General features: G+C 35.3%; 1 protein-coding gene across 2 annotated transcripts in view; it reads right to left on the bottom strand.

The window, feature by feature from the left end:
- LOC135217426 (solute carrier family 35 member F3-like) overlaps positions 1 to 21,785 on the bottom strand; it is a 350,261-nt gene that overhangs the window by 169,904 nt on the left and 158,572 nt on the right. The gene's annotated exons all lie outside the window — the stretch shown is intronic.

Below are 21,785 nucleotides of genomic sequence, written 5' to 3'. Positions count from 1 at the left end.
AGTCATGTCTGATGTAACTCACAAGTATTTTGTGGAAGGCAGGATTTTGCGTTACATTGTGGGAAGTTTGACTGTCAATGAAGTTTATTGGAATTTTATGTTTCTTTTTTTCGCTGGTTGCGTCCAGTGGATAAAATTGTTTTTCTTCCTTTCAATCCATATTACCTAGAGTGACCCTCTCTCTCTCTCTCTCTCTCTCTCTCTCTCTCTCTCTCTCTCTCTCTCTCTCTCTCGCTGGTGCACACACACACGCGCACACACAAAAGCACTGATGAGGAATCATCACACCAATTTGTCATTGGATTGGTTCTCTTAGTGCCAGGCTGCATCTTAATTGGAAGTGCTCCTCAGAACTCTCGGTAAATGCTGAATGACGTGACTGCTTCCAGAGTTTAGACTTTAGGAACTAAGGCCGAGGAAAGCGTTGCTCGGACGGCTGCTCTTATCACGTAGGATTGTTAAAAGTTTTTGGGGAACATCCCAAGCATCGTTAGAGGGTTTACAAGATAAGACTAGAATAAGTTTATTGGCCGTTTCGTAGGCTAGGAACGCTGTAAGCCCTGTCAAAATTCGCCCCTCTAGAGTGCAAACTGTCGACAATTTGACTTTGAAAGAAAATTTATTGGTGGATATATAATAACGAAGAAGAAGCATAGTTCAAAGGTGATGTTGTTGAAGTAGAAATAACATTTGAAGTGAACTTCCGGAAGCTGGGCGCAAGCAACAACAAAGACGAAGAAACATTTGATTTTTTGAACAGTAAGAAAAGTCTGAATATAACATCATGTATTTGAAAGGTCCTTCGTGAAACATTGACCCTTCTTATACGCCTTTATAAAAGCATACAGCGCCTGTTCCATTGCCACCTACATTCATTTTCTCAAAGGTAGGCAGAAAAAGATGACATACCATGTATTTCTTCGAAGTGGGCATTAGGTGTTTTCACGTCTTCCTTCCCAGTGTCCCCTTTATTCGGCGTAATTCGTATTCCCGTCTTGGCTCTCACCAAGACAGGCTTCCTTGAATTTCCGTGTGACACAAGGAAATCTGAAGCTGTTTTGAACTAGGTCAATTTTGTTTTATTCTCAGGTGTCGCGGAACAACACATCTCAGATGCTCCGTAAGGTGGATACACTTTGATATGAAAATGGAACACACTTTTGATTCTTATTCATTCTTATCATTTATATCTTCAGATTCTCATTTTTATGCTAAGGCATAGGGCCTTTCCAGCGCGTTATGTCTAGACTGAGCCCAGAGTGATCGAAAAGGAGAAGTGGAAAAATGAAAAGTGAAATTTAATTCCAGAGGGAGCATTTAACTCACGGGGATGAGGGAAGAATAAGAAGCGCTGACGGAAAATATCACAGATCGATTCTGCATAGAAAGTAATTGTCGTCGAAGTAAACTCCTCGAGAGATTCCTCGATTTCAGTAAATCACTGTGGAAAGGAGAGACGTGTTGGTTGTAGGGAGGGTTTTGCGTAAGGGAGGCGACTCCTTTACGTCAACAGAACAGTACTACCCGAAATAGTACTAAGGAAATGAAAGGTCACGGCTCCTTCTGGCAGAGGGGAAAAAAGAAAAAAAAACGTTATTACGTAAGACCTGGTTGTCAATAAAAAGATATTTGAGATTCAATCCTTTCGAGAAAGGGTACGCAAGCTGGAAGCGCCTTGGAAATTTAAGCAAATTTTCAAACGAGAATAAAGAAGAACAGTAGAAGTGATATCAATATCCTCTAATCTCTTTGATGAAAATGAATTTTAACTTCGCCCTCTAGCGATGGTATGGGAGAAATCAGTATTGTTTTTGTTTGTTTGTTTTAAACAAACAAACAAAAACAATACTGATTTCTCCTATACCATTGCTAGAGGGTGAAGTTAGAATTCATTTTCATCAAAAAGAATAGAGGATATTGATATTGTGCGTAATAACCGAGAAGTTCAACTTAAATGGAATTCAGGTTTGTAATGTGGCAGTTATTCACGAGATCGGAAATTACTGTTATCAGTAGAGATAAAGGTAAAACAAGCACTCACAAAGATTTCTCTGAAGGAAACACGTCGCAGAAAAAGGAAAAACAATGACTCTTATTTTATTAGAGTGAAGTTTTGTACAAAGGATAGTTCTTCACATAATAATATTCCGTCTATGATGATGACCCAAGAGTTCGTGAAATACTGGAGGCCTATCCTGGCACAGTGACCTAGTTTCATAGCTTTTTGTCGTCCATGACGCTGGGTGTTAGGCCTAATGTCGTTGTATATGTGTGTTTGAGCAGCGAAGTGGAGTAAGGTGGTGAGGCCTAAGGTCGTCAGATGCCTAACGGAGCATCTTTGTGTCGGAAGAGAGAGTCATCTTGGTGCAACTGCCTCTTAATTTGGTGGTGGTCCCTTATTTTGGTTGCAAACTTGGTTAAAAGGTCTTTGCTATCTACTGTTGCTCTTCTTTGATTGATCTTTGAAACGTGAGTTTTTTCGACGGTTGGTTTTGTTTCTCTAGTAAAGATTCTTATGAGTTAAAGAGGGACAGAGGTTAATGAATTTTCTAGATAATTGTTCGGGGAGGGAACTTAGCCGTAGAATTTTTTTCACTCTTTCATTTGAGTTTTTAAAATCATTATTCAAGTTGATGGAAAGCTTATAATGACCAGGTATACAATTCGTCCCTGTTTTGACAAACTGCTTACTTCATCTCTCTCTCTCTCTCTCTCTCTCTCTCTCTCTCTCTCTCTCTCTCTCTCTCTCTTTTACACGATTTTGAGTTATCCAGTCAGTGTCTCGGTTGTCTCGTTGTCAGAATTTCCAACAAATTTACACAAAAGATGAGCTAATTAGAAGCTCTGGCTAATGTAAAAATTTTGGAAGCCAATTTAGAAATATATAAGTGAATTAACAATGAATGTTTAGATATAACTGAATATAAATTTAGAATGTAAATTTTTGAAGACAGAAACAGAGCAACACGTATTCTTTCATGTTGACAATGGTCTTGTTTGAGAAACAACGAAAGCACAGTGACCTTACCTTACCTTACAGACCTTACATCTTGTTCGGGTTGCCCCAGGTCCCTCAGTGTGAAGCACCTCTAATGTCTACCAGAGAGTTGCTAGTACATCTTCCGGTATATTTTGCATCTTCCAATCTTGGATGGTCTGGGATGCAGTTTAGATATTTGTCGAGCTTATTCTTAAACACATCTACGCTCACTCCTGATATATTCCTCAGATGAGCTGGCAACGCATTGAATAGACGCTGCCATTATCGATGCTGGGGTGGTGCGTAGTGGATTAATGTCCTTGTGTGCTTTCCTTATTTTTTCCTGGGTAAATAAGTTTTGTTTTGGGCACTATTAATCTACCTCTGCTTGCTCTTTCTGATATTTTTAGTTCCATGATATTTTCTGCTATTCCTTCTATCTGTTTCCATGCCTGAATTATCATGTAGCGTTCTCTTCTCCTTTCTAGACTATATAATTTTAAGAATTGTAGTCTTTCCCAGTAGTCAAGGTCTTTAACTTCTTCTATTCTAGCTGTAAAGGACCTTTGTACACTCTCTATTTGTGCAATATCCTTTTGATAGTGTGGGTACCATATCATATTGCAATATTCAAGTGGACTACGAACATATGTTTTATAAAGCATAATCATGTGTTCAGCTTTTCTTATTTTGAAGTGCCGTAACAACATTCCCATTTTTGCTTTACATTTTGCCAACAGAGTTGCTATTTGATCATTGCATAACATGTTCCTATTTCATCATCACACCAAGGTCTTTAACTGCTTCCTTATTTGTGATTGTCTCATTATTAGGTCCTTATATGCATATAGCTTTCTTTCTCTGTCTCCATAATTTATTGATTCAAATTTATCAGAGTTAAATACCATCCTATTTACCTCTGCCCAATCATATACTTTGTTAAGGTCTCTTTGTAGAGCGTTCCTATCTTCATCACAAGTAATTTCTCTACTTATTCTTGTGTCATCTGCGAAACTACTCACTACCGAATCCTTAACATTATTGTCTATGTCTTCAATCATAATAACAAACAGTATTGCAGCTAACACCGTACCTTGCGGCACACCGGATATTACCTTGGCTTCATCCGATTTCTCGTCGTTTGCAATAACTATCTGTTTTCTGTTGTGTAAAAATTCTTTTAACCATCTTCCTACTTTATCCACGATATTGTGTTTTCTAATTTTCTTCGCTAATATATTATGGTCTACTTTATCAAAAGCTTTTGCAAAGTCTAAATAAACCACATCTGTTTCATTTCCGCTTTTCATATTTTTGAATATGTTCTCACGGTGGACTAACAGTTGGGTTTGTGTACTTTTTCCGGGTACGAAACCATGTTGTCCTTTATTAAACAAATTATTTTTTATTAAATGTTTCATAATATTTTTCTTCATTACCCTTTCATACACTTTCATAATATGTGATGTTAGACTCACAGGCCTATAATTACTTGCCTCTAGTCTTGATCCACTTTTGAAAGTAGGGTAATATATGCTTAATTTGTGCTCATCATAAATCTTGCCTGTATCTACACTTTGTCTTAATAATAATGCAAGTGGCTTTGCGATAGAATGAACTACTTTCTTTAACAAAATAGCAGGAATTCCATCAGGGCCTGCAGCAGCTCCATTTTTAATTTCATTAATAGCCTGCACAATATCAGCTTCATTAATATCTATGTCAGCTAAATATTCACTATTTTTCATCCTTACTTTATATCATTATCTTCATTATCTATTCTAGGGGTGAATTCTCTCTTATATCGTTCTGCCAGTATGTTGCAAAATTCCTTTCCTTTTTCATTCGTTAATCTCCCTTCAATTCTTAGAGGGCCTATTTCTATTTTTCTTTTTATTATCTTCTTCGTCATTATGAGTATAATAGTTTGGGACTTTTGCTTGATATTTAATAGGGTTTTTTCTTCCAAGTCCCGTTTTTCATTTTCTTTGATTGTATAATCTTTTGTTCTGTATTTTCTATCTTACTTTTTAGTTACTATAAACTTCCATGCATTTTTTTTTTTTGCTAGACCTTTTTTCCACTTTCTGATTTTCTGGAACAAGATCCTTCTGTCTCTTGGTATGCATGACTGATGTTTACTTTTCTTCTTCGGTATATATTTATCCACTATTTTCTCTAATATTTTTATATAATATCTCCGTATTTACCTTTTATGTCATCACTTACGAAAATATTATCCCAATCTTTGTTTAATAATTCTTCATTATTTCTGACCATTTTATATTTTTACTGTAGAAGTTGTATTTTCCATATCCTTCCCACTTTCATTTCTTGCTTATCTCTGTTTTCACTTGCTTTGGAATGGACTATTAATTCTATGACATTATGGTCTGAAATACTCGCATTATAAACTATTATTTCTTTAACATAATTCATCTCGTTCACAAATACTAGGTCTAAAGTATTTTCCTTTCTTGTTGGCAGGTGATTTATTTGTTGAATGTTGTATTCTAGTAGCATATCTAATAGCTTTTCGAATTGCCTCTTATCTTCTGCACTACTATTACTCTCTTTTTTATATGTATAAGTACATCCACAATCTCCTATTCGTTCTTTCCAGTCTACGAAAGGAAAGTTGAAATCTCCAGATAGGAGAATAGTCCAGTCCTTGTGATTTCTACATATATCATCCAATTTTTCTATTATTAAGTCAAACTCTTTAGTATTAGGAGGTCTATATATTACTATGTTCATTAATTTTTCAGATTCAAATTCTACCGCTATTAGTTCACATTCTGAGTTACTATATTTCTCATATATTTTTCCTTGTTTTTTGTCTTTCCCATATATTGCGGTTCCCCCTTGATTCCTATTTTTTCTATCTGATCTATAAGTTTGAAACCCTTTTATTTGATCATCATTCCCAGTCTCTTGGGAATACCAGGTTTCACTTATATTCATTATATCTATTTTCTTTTCAATTTGGGTTAGTTCTTCTAAGTACTCTATTTTTCTTTTGAGTTACTCGTAACTAAACCCTGCGCATTCATCACTATGATAGTTTGCGTGTTTTCTCCTTCATTTAATATTGGTAATAATAAGGATTTTCCCATGTCTCTTTCCTGTTCTGGTATGTTGTTCTTTTTTTCATTTCCAGAAATCTGACATTAAAAAATCCAACTTTTCCATAATATTTGTTCTTCCTTCATCATAATTATTCATTTTGTGTCTGAATCTGCAATTTTCTCCATATCTGCAATATCCCCTTGCATAATAAAAACAGTTATTATCTCTTGAGTAGAATCTTGGAGCTGATGCATTGAAATTTTTTGCTGGCACCTCTGCATATCTCGTTGATGGCTTGCTTTTTTCTTTTACTTGATATTCTTCATTCCTCTCTTTATTTGTTTCTTTCTTATTTTGGATTTTATTGCTTGATTGGTTATTTATTTGATTATTTTTCATGGCCATTGAGTCATAAGAACGGTAAAAAGTAGACATATTTATGTGTACACACCTGAGGATTTTAAGCTTTGGATTTCGGGAAAACATTTGGATGATTCTGCTGCTGCCCTACCAAACTACACTGGCTGCGGTCCACCGCTGTCAACAAACAACCAGGTAGTACATAAGTCGCTGCTAGAATGATCAAAGCTACGATGGATTTGTCAGAGGTTATTACCACACAAAAGCTAACGCAATCCCCTCCCCATTACTTAATATATACATCCATCCATCCATCCATCCAATCGAAGGAACACAAATCCTCACATTGTTAGCATTTGAGATCAAACGGTGCGGTTATATTACCATCGGAAGTTCACCTTTGTCCTTCATATTGGCAAAGTTTCCTTTTATTACATACCTCTTGCGATGAACTTCGTAGACGGAGAAATACGAGCAAGAGTTTGGGAACTGAAGTTGAAATTGGCAATCGACACACGAGTCCCGGACGAGTTGGTACCTCCGCCTGATGTATTTTGATCAGCCTTCGCTCGCAATATGTTGATTTATATTGGATCTTCTCGATCTTGAAGGATTCGAGTTCAGCAATTCCTTGGAGCCATTTATTGCTTTGCGTCCGTTCCTTTTGAAGAATATAAGTATGTCTATCGCTCACGTGCCCCTAATTCCGCTTTTTTTATTTAATTTTTTCGTAGGAGGTTTTTATATTATAACCATAAGTGGATCGCGCGTCAACAGAATAGTCCGGAAGAAAGTAAAAACTGATATTTTAAAGTCACACTGGTATAGAAGAAAGTACGGTATAGTAAATTGTCTTGGTGCAGGGTTGAGTTGCATTGACACATTTTGAGCGTAATTCCAGTCTTCTTGTATAGAAGTAAGTAAATATGTACTTTCGCCATAATGTACCTAGTCTATGAGAGGTTCGGTTGCCAACGTCGTTGATGGAAGTTGTAGATTTCTGCCTCATTTTAGGTTATAATGTGTTACTGAATAGACATGAAAGATAAAAAATCTTTAAGGTTTGCTCATATCCATCGCAAACAGTACCATACATGTTAAGTAACTTCATCCGATATGAAACTATTATTATCATTAGTATACATGAGGTTCTTCACTTTTTAAAATAGAGTCATCCCCTTTGGTGATCTTCTCTGGGAAATGTACAAATACACGCGATTATTTCTGGTTATGAACGTTTGTTAAACACATTTGCTGATAGCTCGATAGAAGCTTGGTTACGTCTGTACTTTGTATCGAAATGAAAAAAAGTACCCTGTATGCTTTGGTATCTCTTGCCTCTTCTATATTCTGTTTTTTTCCATCTGTCCATCCGCCTGTGATGTTTCGTATGGTAACACTGCGTCCCGGGCTTTAGATAGTTACATTCAGTTTACATTCAACAATTATAATGATATCCTATTAAGAATATTAACGGTGTAATTCGCATACAGTAAATTATTAAAACACTTTTCAGTTGCAAATGTACACCCAGATAGCCTTTTATTTACCTAAAACTTACACAAAACGTAACTATCTAAAGCCTGGGACGCAGTGTTACCATGCGAAAACACCACAGGCGGATGGACAGATGGAAAAAAACAGAGTATAGTGAAATTCATCCTAATTGATTTTTTTATAAGTCGTTCATGTTTCTTCAACACATTTGCCAGAAATAATATTTTCGTGGTTGGTTCGTCGTGCAAGTTTTCTTTTATTTCCGTTGAAATAGCTACAGTCCTTGTATTCAAACCTGGAGCAATTGAATGGAATTACTTTTTTCTTGGTTGGGTTCCTATTCGGAGGGCAAAATGGCGTTGGCGAATGAGAGAAGTAAAGAAATAGGAGTCTTTTGGTTTGAGGAACGGAAAACCATCTTCATTTAAGGTTTTAGATTGCATAGTTACTTATATTTTGTAACAGCAGTTTGTGCATTAATGAGTGACGATTATGTACTTTTGTTGATTACTTTCACTTGTGTCATGTGAAACAAACGAAAATGGATGCCACCCATGTGAAACAAACGGAAATGGATGTCACCAAGTTTAAAAGTTGAGAGAAGAGGGAAAGAGGGAGATCGGTGGCTGTGGTTTTTGTGTTGAAGATGATGGCAAAAGAATTAAGAAATAATTGAGACTTGACTCGGTTCTTTGTATCCATTGTTGCAGAGTTTTGTGTGCTCCAGTTTTCATTTGTTTTAACTGACCGTAGTCTATACTCTGTTGTGCGGCCAGGCTATATAGACCTGCAGTAATGTTAGAACAGCGTCAGTCTTTGCTTCCGCTGGAAATAAATTGGTTTTTGGTTTAAGTAAGGAACTCTGCCATACAAACATTTTCATAAATCATAAATTACTCATTAGTGTCGAACTCACTTTTCCTCTAGAATATGTCTATGTATATATAAATACTATATATATATATAGACATACATGCATATATAATATATATATATATAATATCTATAAATATATATATATATATATATATATATATTTGTGTTCATCCTTATCAGAATTCAAACTTGTGCAAATTGCTGCAGTTATGTTTTCAGTAACTAAAACATGCCGCTGATCATAACTGAAAGAAAAATGGTCCTGTTCTTCTGGACTCTGGGTAAAACGAAATTATATACGCAACAAATCTTAGATTGGCAAGTTCCTTTTTGTGTTTACATAGACTCGTTCAAGATTGCAGATGAATGGGCGGCGAAGTTTTCAATATGGTCGGATGTAGTAGAAATATTGGAGCAACAAATAAGGACTCGACCGGCGAGACTCCTTTCAAAGCCTGGAACGCCGCCAAGGCGCGCGTATAACCACGCAGACATTTGACCCAAGCCGCTGCCTCCCATTTACTGAATGGATCGGGTCCTGCCCCGAGAGAAGGGACAACGCACCGAGTCTTTGGGGGCTGGAAGTTGGAGGAAATGTAGAATTGAAAGTAAATCCTGTCCATTTGACAAGCAGTAGCAACATGGATGACCGCACTCATGCCATTGCGAATAGGCTGAGAGAATTCGTGCACTCCACAGTCTTTCTATTTCTTTTTTCCCTTTTTCCGCGTCTTTTGCGTTGAGAATAAAGGGGAACCAATATAATCCTTTTAGGCAATTGAACGGGGTCGAGATTTGATAAAAACAGGGGAGGGGGAGAGAGAGAGCGGTAGGGGTTTCCGCCAATAGAACGGAGTGGACGTTTAGCGAGGTGGGGGGAACTAAAATTGGTGTAAGGTGGCTTTTTCTTCTTTTAGATGGTAAACCCTTGAATAGCATTAGTTAGGCCCATTAAGGGAACAAGATGGAATATGCTCTCAATCTGTCTGCAAAGAATGGAGAATTGTAAGACTGATTTTTTTTTTTTTTTTTTTTTTTTTTAACTAGATGAAGAGGAGCAATCTGGGCCTGTTGACGTAAGCTGTGAATTATGTATCTAGTTGTTATGTACCTGATTATTTGGTCGCCGCTGGGACGGAGAGAGAAAAGGGAACGAAATTTAGACGGGAATGTAAAATATTGTTGTCAAAATGTATAGCATCAAAATGGGAGAGGCTCGACAAGATAACGCACATTGGCGGAGTGAAATCATTCATCTCTCTCTCTCTCTCTCTCTCTCTCTCTCTCTCTCTCTCTCTCTCTCTCTCTCTCTCTCTGAGAGAAGATGTTTAGTAAGTGGTTTAGTGCATTCCTTTTTCATATGGCTAGGTACTATAAGGGACGACAAAGAAATTCTGAAGATGAAATTATTTTATTATTGAGAATAAAGTAATAAAATAGGTTTTTGAATTTTTCTTTTGTCAGGTGAAAAGTACAGAACAAGACGAGAGAGTGGAGATAGAAAGCAAGCATTTGAAACGTTTTCACAAGACAGCAGAACTAAATTGTCTGGTTACTGGTGTAGGTACTGGTTTGTTATTTGAGGAATAAATATCTTCGAAATTTAAAATGTTTAATCATTATAATTCGTTACAAAAACCCAAGGATTGACAAAAAACACTTATTTTATATATTTATGCACTTATTCATTTAGAATTATATCATATATACATATATATAATTTTAAATGAAGACGTACACAAACAAATAAGCTAAGTGCTTATTTGTTCTTTCTCATTCCTTATATTTTTGGAGTGAATGATACAGTATGAAAATCTTAAATTATGATTATTTTGATTCTTTCATATATATATATATTATATATATATATATATATATATATATATATATATATTATATATATAATTTACACTACATGTGCTTCAAGCCCATGAGATTTTGTAATGAATATGATTTGTCATAGCGTATATATATAATTTTCAGAACAAAACCTAATGCGGTAAACCCTTGTCAATATAAAGATACCATCTCCTGTTTACACTCGTTAGTGAAGATCTGAAAAGGCGTGAAGGATAGAATAAATATCCTAAGGACCTCATTAAATCCTCAGGCTATTCATACACGTAAACTTGAAGCACTTTTTCCCTCTCGAGGAAAACATTCTTGCTTGAGGAATCTCGAGGTCATGCTAAGATGTAAAGGCGCTCTCCTGAAGATTTCCTTGAGATATGCAGTACTGAAAGAAGTCTGAGGTAATTTATTTACTTTGTCGGTTTTGCTTTATATACTATAAATAGATATATATACATATATATATATATATATATAATTATATATATATATATATATATATATATTATATATATATATATATATATATATATGTAGATATATAAGTGATTTCCGTTGCATCACGTTTTCGAAAATATTCCAGGTTTCATAAATGCAAAAGAGAACAGTTTTATAATTTAAAATGAAATTTAAAATTGTTATTTTTCATGCCTTTCGTGTGTTGGTTTGTTATATCTTTCTTTCTAATTTTATGCTTCATTTTTTGAAGATGTTCATGGACTACACTGAGTTCAGGTATTGTGAGCAAAATTACCCTTATTATAATTTTCAATGCACACAATTTACCTCTTGTCTTATTAGATATATATAGACAGCAATCAAATACGTAGCTCTCTCAGGTGTTGAATCTTCAGTTGGTTTCTTAATCCTGCACAGAACTTCCATACTTTCAGTTCTGCATAGCGTTAATTAATTGTCCTACATATGACTCTGTTCTTGATCATTTGGAAAGCATTTGAAAGTCTAATTAAGGCCGGGTTAAAACTCCCTTGACTTGAGGAATCTTCTTGTGAAAGTCTGATTCTTGTGGAAGTGGCAGTTAAGGACGAGGTAGTCTGTAGTCTTCTTGTGACGATGGGATTTTAGAGAATTTAGGTATCGTCATATTTCCTTATTGATTTCTTTTTTTATTCGTTTACCAAATCTAGTAACTGGGAGTCTTAGTAGGGTGAAACTTTCAGTGGATTTTCTCTGCGTATTTAAGCTCTTCTGATTTTTAGAGTGAAAATTACATATTGAATGTACTTTAGTTTTGTCTCTTTTTCTGCTTTCTTGTTCTTTTGAGGAAACTTTTGGATACTCTTTTATTTACGTTCTATTTTTTACAGTATTTACTTTAGCTTCAATATTTTATTACTACGTTTCTGGCCATCTCTTCATCAACATTATTTTGTTTTGATTTTCCTATTTTAATTTTTCATATGCAAATATAAGAGAATGTAATGTAGGATTCATATACAGCTTCCAGTGAGGTAGGTAGCGTAGGTAGCTTTGGAAACTATAAAGTAATAATCATCGACTACTTTATTGAAGCTTTAACAGTTAACACTGAAAAAATCTGAAAAAATGACTTGTGGATAAACTAGCTCCCTTTAAAAAAATGCATGTTGATTATCTGTGACTCAGTTGCTTGGAATTTAGACTAGTGTGATGGTTGCTACCACGGTCAAGAAAGCATAAGTAATCTCATCCCGATAGGACTTCTGAGAATAGGAAGTCTGCATAATATGTTGAATTATTTATATATAGTACATATATATGTATGTGTGTGTGTGTTTGTATATATATATATATATATATGATGCTTAAAAAATCACAGTAGATGCACGTGACTTCATAAATAAGCGAAATACCACGGGAAAAATGATAGTTAGAAATCCAAGCGCTTTCGTCTTTATTCAGACATCGTCAAGGAGCTACTAAAGACAATTGGAGAGGAAGGCCTCAGGTACAAACAAGATCAGGAATACCAGATGGTTAATTATCAAAAGGGTAAAAATTAAAAGGGATAATCCAGGATTATCGGATATCACACGGTCACAAACTTAAACAGATTCTGACCCTAACCGAAATTACAAAGTATCTTTACAGTCCAAAACATGTAAAAACTAAATATATTAATTTTGTTGCTTATATTTATCTACAACTTTTTTAATTATGAAAGCATCAAGTTTAAATAAACCAAGACTTAAATTTAGAACATAATAGAAATGTTCTAAATTTAAGTCTTGGTTTATCTAAACTTGATGCTTTCATAATTAAAAAAGTTGTAGATAAATATAAGCAACAAAATTAATATATTTAGTTTTTACATGTTTTGGACTGTAAAGATACTTTGTAATTTCGGTTAGGGTCAGAATCTGTTTAAGTTTGTGACCGTGTGATATCCGATAATCCTGGATTATCCCTTTTAATTTTTACCCTTTTGATAATTAACCATCTGGTATTCCTGATCTTGTTTGTACCTGAGGCCTTCCTCTCCAATTGTACTTTAGTAGCTCCTTGACGATGTCTGAATAAAGACGAAAGCGCTTGGATTTCTGACTATCATTTTCCCGTGGTATTCGCTTATATATATATATATATCTATATATATATATATATATATATATATATATATATATTACAAACAACAATTTTTCAGTTTGAAATTTTTATGCGTGCTATATATATATATATATATATCTATATATATATATATATCTATATATCTATATATATATCTATATATCTATATATACTATATATATATATATATATATATATATATAATATATATAGATATATATATATATATATATATATATATAAACAGCAATTTTTCCGTTTAAATTTTTATTCATGTTGGTATATATTTCTTTATTGCATTTTGTGTGTCACTTCTATTGCACCACCACTTTAGCGTTTGATACCATGGGCTGTAGGTATAGTGCCTGATGCCAGCCTCTCTCTCCAGTGCCTTTGATATATATATATATATATAATATATATATATATATTATATATATATATATATATATATATATATAGGTAGTTAAGATGCCTCCGTTCGAGTTTCTAGGACTTTCTAGGTTTAATTGGGCTGGATTCTTAATTTTAGTAGTTTTTATAGATATCTTGTTACTATCTGAAAGTTTAAAACAAACCCAATACTTCTGATGACAGATAAACGATACTTAGTCTTATAATTCATAGTTAAATAGATCTGCGTACCCCTCATATGATACTAGTCTTATAATTTATTATAGGTAAATAGATTCACCTACCCTCCATATGGTACCAGCCTAGTAATTTAGAGTTAAATAGATCTACGTACCCTCCATATGTTACTAGTCTTATAATTTATAGTTAAATATACCTTACGTACTCTCCATATGATACTCATCTTATAATTTATGGTTAAATATATCTTACGTACCTTCCATATGATACTAATCTTATAAGTTATAGTTAAATATATCTTACGTACTCTCCATATGATACTCATCTTATAATTTATAGTTAAATATATCTTACGTACTCTCCAATATGAATACTAATAAGTAATTTTATTTAAATATTTATCTACGTACTCTTCCAAATATATACTCATCTTATAATTTATAGTTAAATATATCTTACCTACCCTTCATATGATATTAGTCTTATAATTTATACTTAAATATATCTTACGTCCCCTTCATATGATACTAATCTTATAATTTATAGTTAAATATATCTTACATACTCTCCATATGATACTAATCTTATAATTTATAGTTAAATATATCTTACATACTCTCCATATGATACTAATCTTATAATTTATAGTTAAATATATCTTACGTACTCTCCATATGATACTCATCTTATAATTTATAGTTAAATATATCTTACCTACCCTTCATATGATATTAGTCTTATAATTTATACTTAAATATATCTTACGTCCCCTTCATATGATACTAATCTTATAATTTATAGTTAAATATAGCTTACATTACTCATCCATAATGATTACAATCTTATAATAGTTAAATTACTTCTTACATACTCTCCATATGATACTAATCTTATAATTTATAGTTAAATATATCTTACGTACCCCTCATATGATACTTGATCGCACTGGCACTCTGCCGTTAACCCTAAGGCCCAGTTCCAGCTTAAAGGCGCTTTATACTTTACTTGACGTCTCTGGATAAGAAAGTCACTGATCCATCGATGGAAACAATGGGAGACGTCGGGAGACAAGGGAGACAAAGGGAGGCTGAATCCTCCGGAAACAAAAGTAATGAATTCGATGGGAGGTGAGAACAAAAGACCAACGATCGTCTGAGGTGGCCAGATACGTTTTTGCTACGCGTATCGTTTCGGTTATGCCACGATTCTCAGAGATTTTAATGTGAGGAGGGTTAGGGAAACCCCCGGCCACCGTAATTTCTGTCATCTCAAGGAACGGCGTTGGAGGTGCACATGTTAGATATTGGGATAAGGCAAGATAGAATTTCAGACAGGCATATTGTGATAACAGTCTCCGGCAGATTGATGTGCGGTTCTGTAGAGAGAGAGAGAGAGAGAGAGAGAGAGAGAGAGAGAGAGAGAGAGAGAGAGAGAAGTTATCTTCCGCCAAGCATTCGCCAAGAACTGCGAGGAATAACGATTTTCTGCTTCTTTATTAAAGCGGTAAGCGCGGTCTCGTATTTTTTGCCCGTTTTCGTAAGGGTTACGAGGTCCAAAAGGCTCAATAATTTTCTCGCTGGAAACAGACACAAATCTGCTTATTATCAGATCTTAAAAGACGACTGCCATTTTGAGAAGACAATTCCAGAGTAATAACGCTTTCTATTGACTTTAGAAATATCTTTCGTCAAGATTTTTTGTGCGCGTATTTCAAATCAGTCTATACTCTGTTTTTTTCCCTGTCCATCCGCCTGTGGTGTTTTTGTATGGTAACACTGCGTCCCGGGCTTTAGATAGTTACGCTATTTGTAAGTTTTAGGTAAATAAAAGGATATCTGGGTGTACATTTGCAACTGAAAAGTGTTTTAATAATTTACTGTATGCGAATTACACCGTTAATATTCGAAATAGGATATTATTATAATCATTGAATGTAAGCTGAATGTAACTATCTAAAGCCCGGGACGCCTTGTTACCATACAAAAACACCACAGGCGGATGGACAGATGAAAAAAAAACAGAGTCTAGTCACTACTCGTTCGCAGGTCATTGCATTTTCATATCTAACATTACATAAGAGTTAGAGAGTGGAACTTTGACTTTCAGGTGCTCCCTGCCTTATTTGTTCTACAATGGAAGAGAAGAAGTTTATTGGTTTTAAGATGGTTACTACCATAAAGGTCTGGACTGAAGTGCCAGTTCCTAATGGTTTTGTTCCAATTTCTTGTCTTGGGACTACTACAAGATTCATAGGGAACCGCCAGATTCAGCGATGTGTATCACGAAGTAAACATAAACAAAAGAACCCACAGCAATAGGAATTTGAATGATTAATAATGCATCAGATGAACTAAGGATTTTAAACGGCAATATCATCAAGGCTTCAATCCTTTTCAACAGTAATTGAAGAACGATAGATTCAAAGTGGTAACGCAATTCCTGAATTTGTATTAGGATTACGGAGATTTTAGCACTTTAATATAAGTATAATGGATTACAGCTGTAATAGAGGTACGTTAACTTTTATGTAATAGAGGTAAGTTAACTTTTATGTATATAACCTGTTGTTGAAGTGTGAAGGATTTCGACTGCTATAAAAGTACAAGAAAACTAAGACGGTAAAATCTTTTGAGGGCTTCGGAATGGTGTTAGAGATAAAAAAAAAAAAAAAAATTTGAAGTCGATATAGAAATATGAAGCAGGAGGGAAATTAAACAGATGAGAAACAGGCTGTAACACCCCAGTCGATGAGCTCATTGGTGTCAGCGGCGAGTTTGGGACTCAAGTACGCTCGGGATTTTGTGACGTCACTCTACCCTACGCCGAAGCCGTTGCCTTGGCAACGTGTGGAGTTCAACTGGCAATATCCCTCTCATAAATTGAGAAATTATCAAAGACTCTTATGATGAAATATATTATTTGCATACCAGAGATATTATTAATATAAATGGTAAGTAATTTACTTGCTATTTTCGCGCGTTTTTTTTTTCGTAAACCGGCAAAATTTGAGTAAGAAGAGAAGTAACGGTTCATTTGCGTCTTAGTGATATCGTTTTTGTGATAGTGGGCTTCAAAATGGTTTATTGTAGTGTATTTGGGTGCAGTGAGATTATATATTAAGTATCATTTGTCATATTAGGTCTTATTTCATACACAAAGTAACGGAATGCATAAAAGCTGCCTTTGTCACAACTTGACAGCCTAATCTATCATCATTGATAGCAGATGGTGCAGTCAGTGTCACTCGAATGTCAACAGAGGCCCAACGTATTTTAACCAACCGTCAACCAAACGTCCGCATGATGCTCCACCCTATATCGAGTTCGAATCCAGGTCCGTTTTATGTCATGGATTGAATATGCAGTGTGTGTGTGTGTATATTATTTAATATATATAATATATATATATATATATATATATATATATATATGGAACTGATATCTTAATAATTTTCCCCATCTATGTATCTTAGGTTATGTATGCAGTTATTGCAAAACCTTTTTCAGTCTACAATATTTAGTAAATTGCATTGATTTCGTATCACTTTTCATCTTATATTGCAATGGACAATTATGAACTGGTTGCATTCTTGGAAGCTTTTGAAATTTGTCATTTTCACTTTCCCTGTTTTATTTTAACAGAAAGTAAAGCCTTAAAATGTTTCATCAGAACTTGCTCTTTTCGGCATCCTGTTATTTCCAACTTTTCTGGAAGGAAATGAACCGTTTTACACCTTTTCTTCCATCTCCTAATCCCCACAAACTCCCTCTACTCATTTCAAACTTCCGTCTTGCCTTGACGTTAGTGGATATATATATTTTTTTTTCAATGGCTCCAGCCATGTCCCACCGATGGAGTGATGAATTTAGCCTGACCCGTGAATGGCCGACAGATTTATGGAATAGCATCTACTGTTCAGGGTCAGAATTGAGCCTGTGGCTCTGTACTCCTGTCAAAGTCTGACATTCTCTAGGTAAAGACGTTGTTAAGTTCTCCTTTTATCCCCTTTGCGCTCTGTTCATCAGGAAAAACGCCATTGACTTGTGAGGTATTCATAAGGAAGAACACCACTGACTTGTGAGATATTCATAAGGAAGAACAACATGACTTGTGAGGTATTCATAAGGAAGAACAACACTAACTTGTGAGGTATTCATAAGGAAGAACACCACTGACTTGTGAGGTAGTCATAAGGAAGAACAACATGACTTGTGAAGGATCCATAAGGAAGACCACTAACTTGTCAGGTATTCTTCATAAGGGAAACATCTCAGACTTGTGAAGTATTCATAAGGAAGAACACCGCTGACTTGTGAAGCAAAATTATTAGTACAAATTAAAAACTGTACATCTGAAGCGGTTTATTGCATGGATGTCACTTCTTGAATGTATGTTTATCAATAGATGCCAGATTGGTGCACTCAAGACCAGGGCCACTGGGTACGGGTTGGTATCCTCATCCCAAAATCAATGCTTGGTGTGATTTACAGTGATTTGCAGTTAATGCTGTTCTCAGTTACCGCGTAGGTTGCTGTCTGTGGCGTGCATGTTCAGCGATTTTTATGGCGATCACGCTGTTATCTGAGATTGCAGAGACTATCAAATTCCGACTAAGGAACAGTAAGGCAATTTATTATTATTTATTGTAAAGATAGTTTTTTTTTTTTTTTTTAATCGGAAGATTTTAAGGAGACAACGTCAATGATCTCCTAGTTTTTTTTTATAGCAATTGTTAAAAAAGTAGTTATGGGTATCTTAGTATATGATCAGTGGTAAAACACCAGAACATTGTTATTATATATGTGTACCTATCCCCCCTCTCCCTTTTGGTAAGTTTGCAGCCCTTTAGTTTCAGTAGTTTTTATTTCATTTAAGGTGAAACTTAGCCATGATCGTGGGTCTGGGACTGCAACAACACAGGCCACCACGGCCGGCTGAGAGTTCCACTGGCTATGGCTGAGAGTTTCATACAGTTAACTCGATTGTGCCAAAGAAGAAACTTCGGCGCATTTTTTACTTGTTTGAGATTCAAATCAAATTAATAAAGCCATCCTAGCCTTGGCTTTGAATACTGGATTGATTGGCGAGTACGAAAATGGTCTGATAACTGACTGTATGATTTTTCAGCCGCCATGCTGTCCTTACTCGCGTTTCTTTCCCTCTATTTTGCTCTCTCTCCCGCTTCCCCCTCTCTCTCTCTCCTCTCTCTCTCTCTCTCTCCCTCTCTCTCCTCTCTCTCTCATCTCTCTCTCCTCGTTCGTGCCAACCGGTTAATCCAAAAACATCATCAAGAATTCAAAGTTATGAAGTATACGATGTCGCAAAGTGGTTGTTGTCGTTGGTGCATTAATTATAGAAACTACCATTGGAGGGAGATTTAGAGTCAGGAAGGTGCTTGAAAACTCCGGAATTGATTTAGCCGAGGTTGACTCTCAGAAGTTATGGCGTCATACATTGTCAAACCTTTATTTCTACTTTATTTATAGGGTATTCTGATATTTTTCTGTGAAATATGCGATAGATCTCCGTTATTTTCCATATAAAAATTCAACAGATATCCGCTATTTACTATATAAAATATTCGACAGATCTTGAAGCTAAGAGCCACAGTTGCCAGTATGTATTGTATGATAGTGGACAGGCCTGACACTGTAATTGATTACACTCCAGAACTTTTTATTAACCCTTCATCTTTCAGAATCAGCTTTTCGACTTTGAGGGATATTGAATACCTCTTGCTTTCTTACTGAAGTTTATAAAAAATTCAATCGAGTAACTATTCCGCACTCCTTTATTTAGACACGGGGTTGTGGTCTCACTGTTTTGTATCAGTAGGATAGTCAGTCAATTCCTCTCTGAACGCTTTTGGTCTTGCATTGATTTTGCTCTGATTGTTGCAATTCTGTTCAATTTAGAATACTCATATGTACTATATGTGGCTCAAAACAGTTTTTATGTTTATGAGTCCTGAAGCCCCTCTCAACAGTCTAGTTATGTTTTTTTGAATGTTTGTCTTCCTATCCTCCTACTTCTTTCATTTCCTCCCAGTCTTCTTGTATACTCTTTCTCAAGCTGCTTTCTGTCCCTAGAGCAACAGTGATGACAAGGAAAACTTTTTAATTTTCCAGCGCCTGACGTTAATTAAAGATAAAAAATTCGACTCCGTCGGTGTTGTGCCTAACTATTTCAGAGATTGCTTCAAATCAAGGCATCACTTTTTTATATTTTGAATAAGGGCCATCTGGAAAAATTTCTTCGGGAGCTGCTGGCCTTCCAGAATGTCATTCTTTGCGGCCAAGCAACACATGTCAGCCATCCGTCACGAAAGGTAGTAAGTGATCGAAGTGAAAAATGGGCCGGGAGATCGAAGTGAAAAATGGGCCGGGAGATCCATCAGGGAAGTTATTGAGTGTTGTAAGAACGCTCAGTAATAAAGAAAAAATGAGATCAAATAATGGATGTGCTGATATGCTAGTAACCAAAATGGTAAGGCCTTCGTTATATACGTCTTCGTTGTGAAAAACCGAGTGCCTAAGTGTAGTGTGCAGTGACATTTCCAAAACAGAGAACATTAATCTTGATTGGGGATGAGGAAGACGGAAAGATTTCGCAGAGGGAAAAATCAGATATTTGAAGGAAAGTCTAGATTTGTATAATTTCGCTTATATATACTACCAAAGACTATTCTATAGAGGAGAATCAGTATCTAAAATTCTAGGTATTAGTTTTTGATGTACGGTAAGTTCACTTCTGACCATTATAAAGATAAATAAAGATTGTAGTGAGAGATTTGTAAATGATTAGGGAAAACAACAAAGGATCGATGTGTTTCGAAGTTTGTAGGATTATTGCTGATTGTTGTTCCGCGGAAAGGGAATATTATCCTCGCCACCCCAAATATTTTTGAAGTATCATTACCTGAATCGTACAACTGTCGAGAGCGCAATTGCTTTGAGGTAAAATTGCGTTGTTTGCCAAGGCTGTAGAGGTCTTACCAAAAGTGTCCGAGCTGCTTGGAAAGGTCAATCATCCTTAAATGGATTATGAATGTCCCCCATTTGAGGCCGACGAGCATCTGTTGCTAAATTCCTGAAATAGAACATTTACATTTGCTACCGTTAAAAAGTCTTGAGGTGTTGAGGTGAGAGGGTGTTCAGTCTGCTATAAAAGAATCATGACACTAGCGGTAACTTGAATAGGGTTTTAAATGTTCGGATTGGTTTTACAGACGAGAAAAAGTATGTTTATGTTTAACGGGACGGAAGTGAAAGACGTCATAGTTATAAAATGGTTGGGGCTGTACATGCTGGTGTTCATGCTTTTTAGTAGGTTCTTAGGGGCAGTGAAGTTGTGTTTTGATCCCACAGTCTAAGTGTGAAGGAAGTAATGATTACTTTCCTATTTGACCTTGAAGCTACCCTTCAAAGAAGAGATGGTTTGAAATTGAATGTATATATTGTGGTTAATATGTTTTTGTTGTAGCAATGGAATTTTGTAGGGGATATTTTCTTTTGGTAAATATACAGTTTTGAACTGATCGACTTCGAATTTCGTCTGGGGACAGTACATAAATGAAAAGCAAATCCAATTATTATTTTTGGGGATTTAATAACGATTGCTGATCACATAAACTGTTCATTACTGCTTACGAATAGGAGCGATGAGCGTTTGTAATATAGACACTAGTATTTAGGTTAAATCAGACCTGAATCATACTAAGAATTTTACGAAACACTAGTATATTTACATCGTGGGAGGAAACCAACCGTACAAAAAGCACCAAGTCTTTAAGACGCTAATGTGGGTCAGATTCTCTAAGGTGGTCTACAACAGGGCGTAAAGATATATTTCTGTAAATGCAGCTTCCTTCAGATTAAGGTCTAGGCTTTACTATTTAGTAATAAATATTTTTTTCATCAACTTCCTGACATTAAATACCACTCAACTTCAGGGAAATAACAGCAAGATACTTAGTTTCAACGTCACAAAT

This window comes from Macrobrachium nipponense, chromosome 7 (genome assembly GCF_015104395.2).
Source record: "Macrobrachium nipponense isolate FS-2020 chromosome 7, ASM1510439v2, whole genome shotgun sequence".
In the NCBI taxonomy this organism is placed as follows: Eukaryota; Metazoa; Arthropoda; class Malacostraca; order Decapoda; family Palaemonidae; genus Macrobrachium; species Macrobrachium nipponense.
Note: the sequence above shows the minus strand (reverse complement) of the source record. Positions and strands in the feature narration are given on the sequence as shown.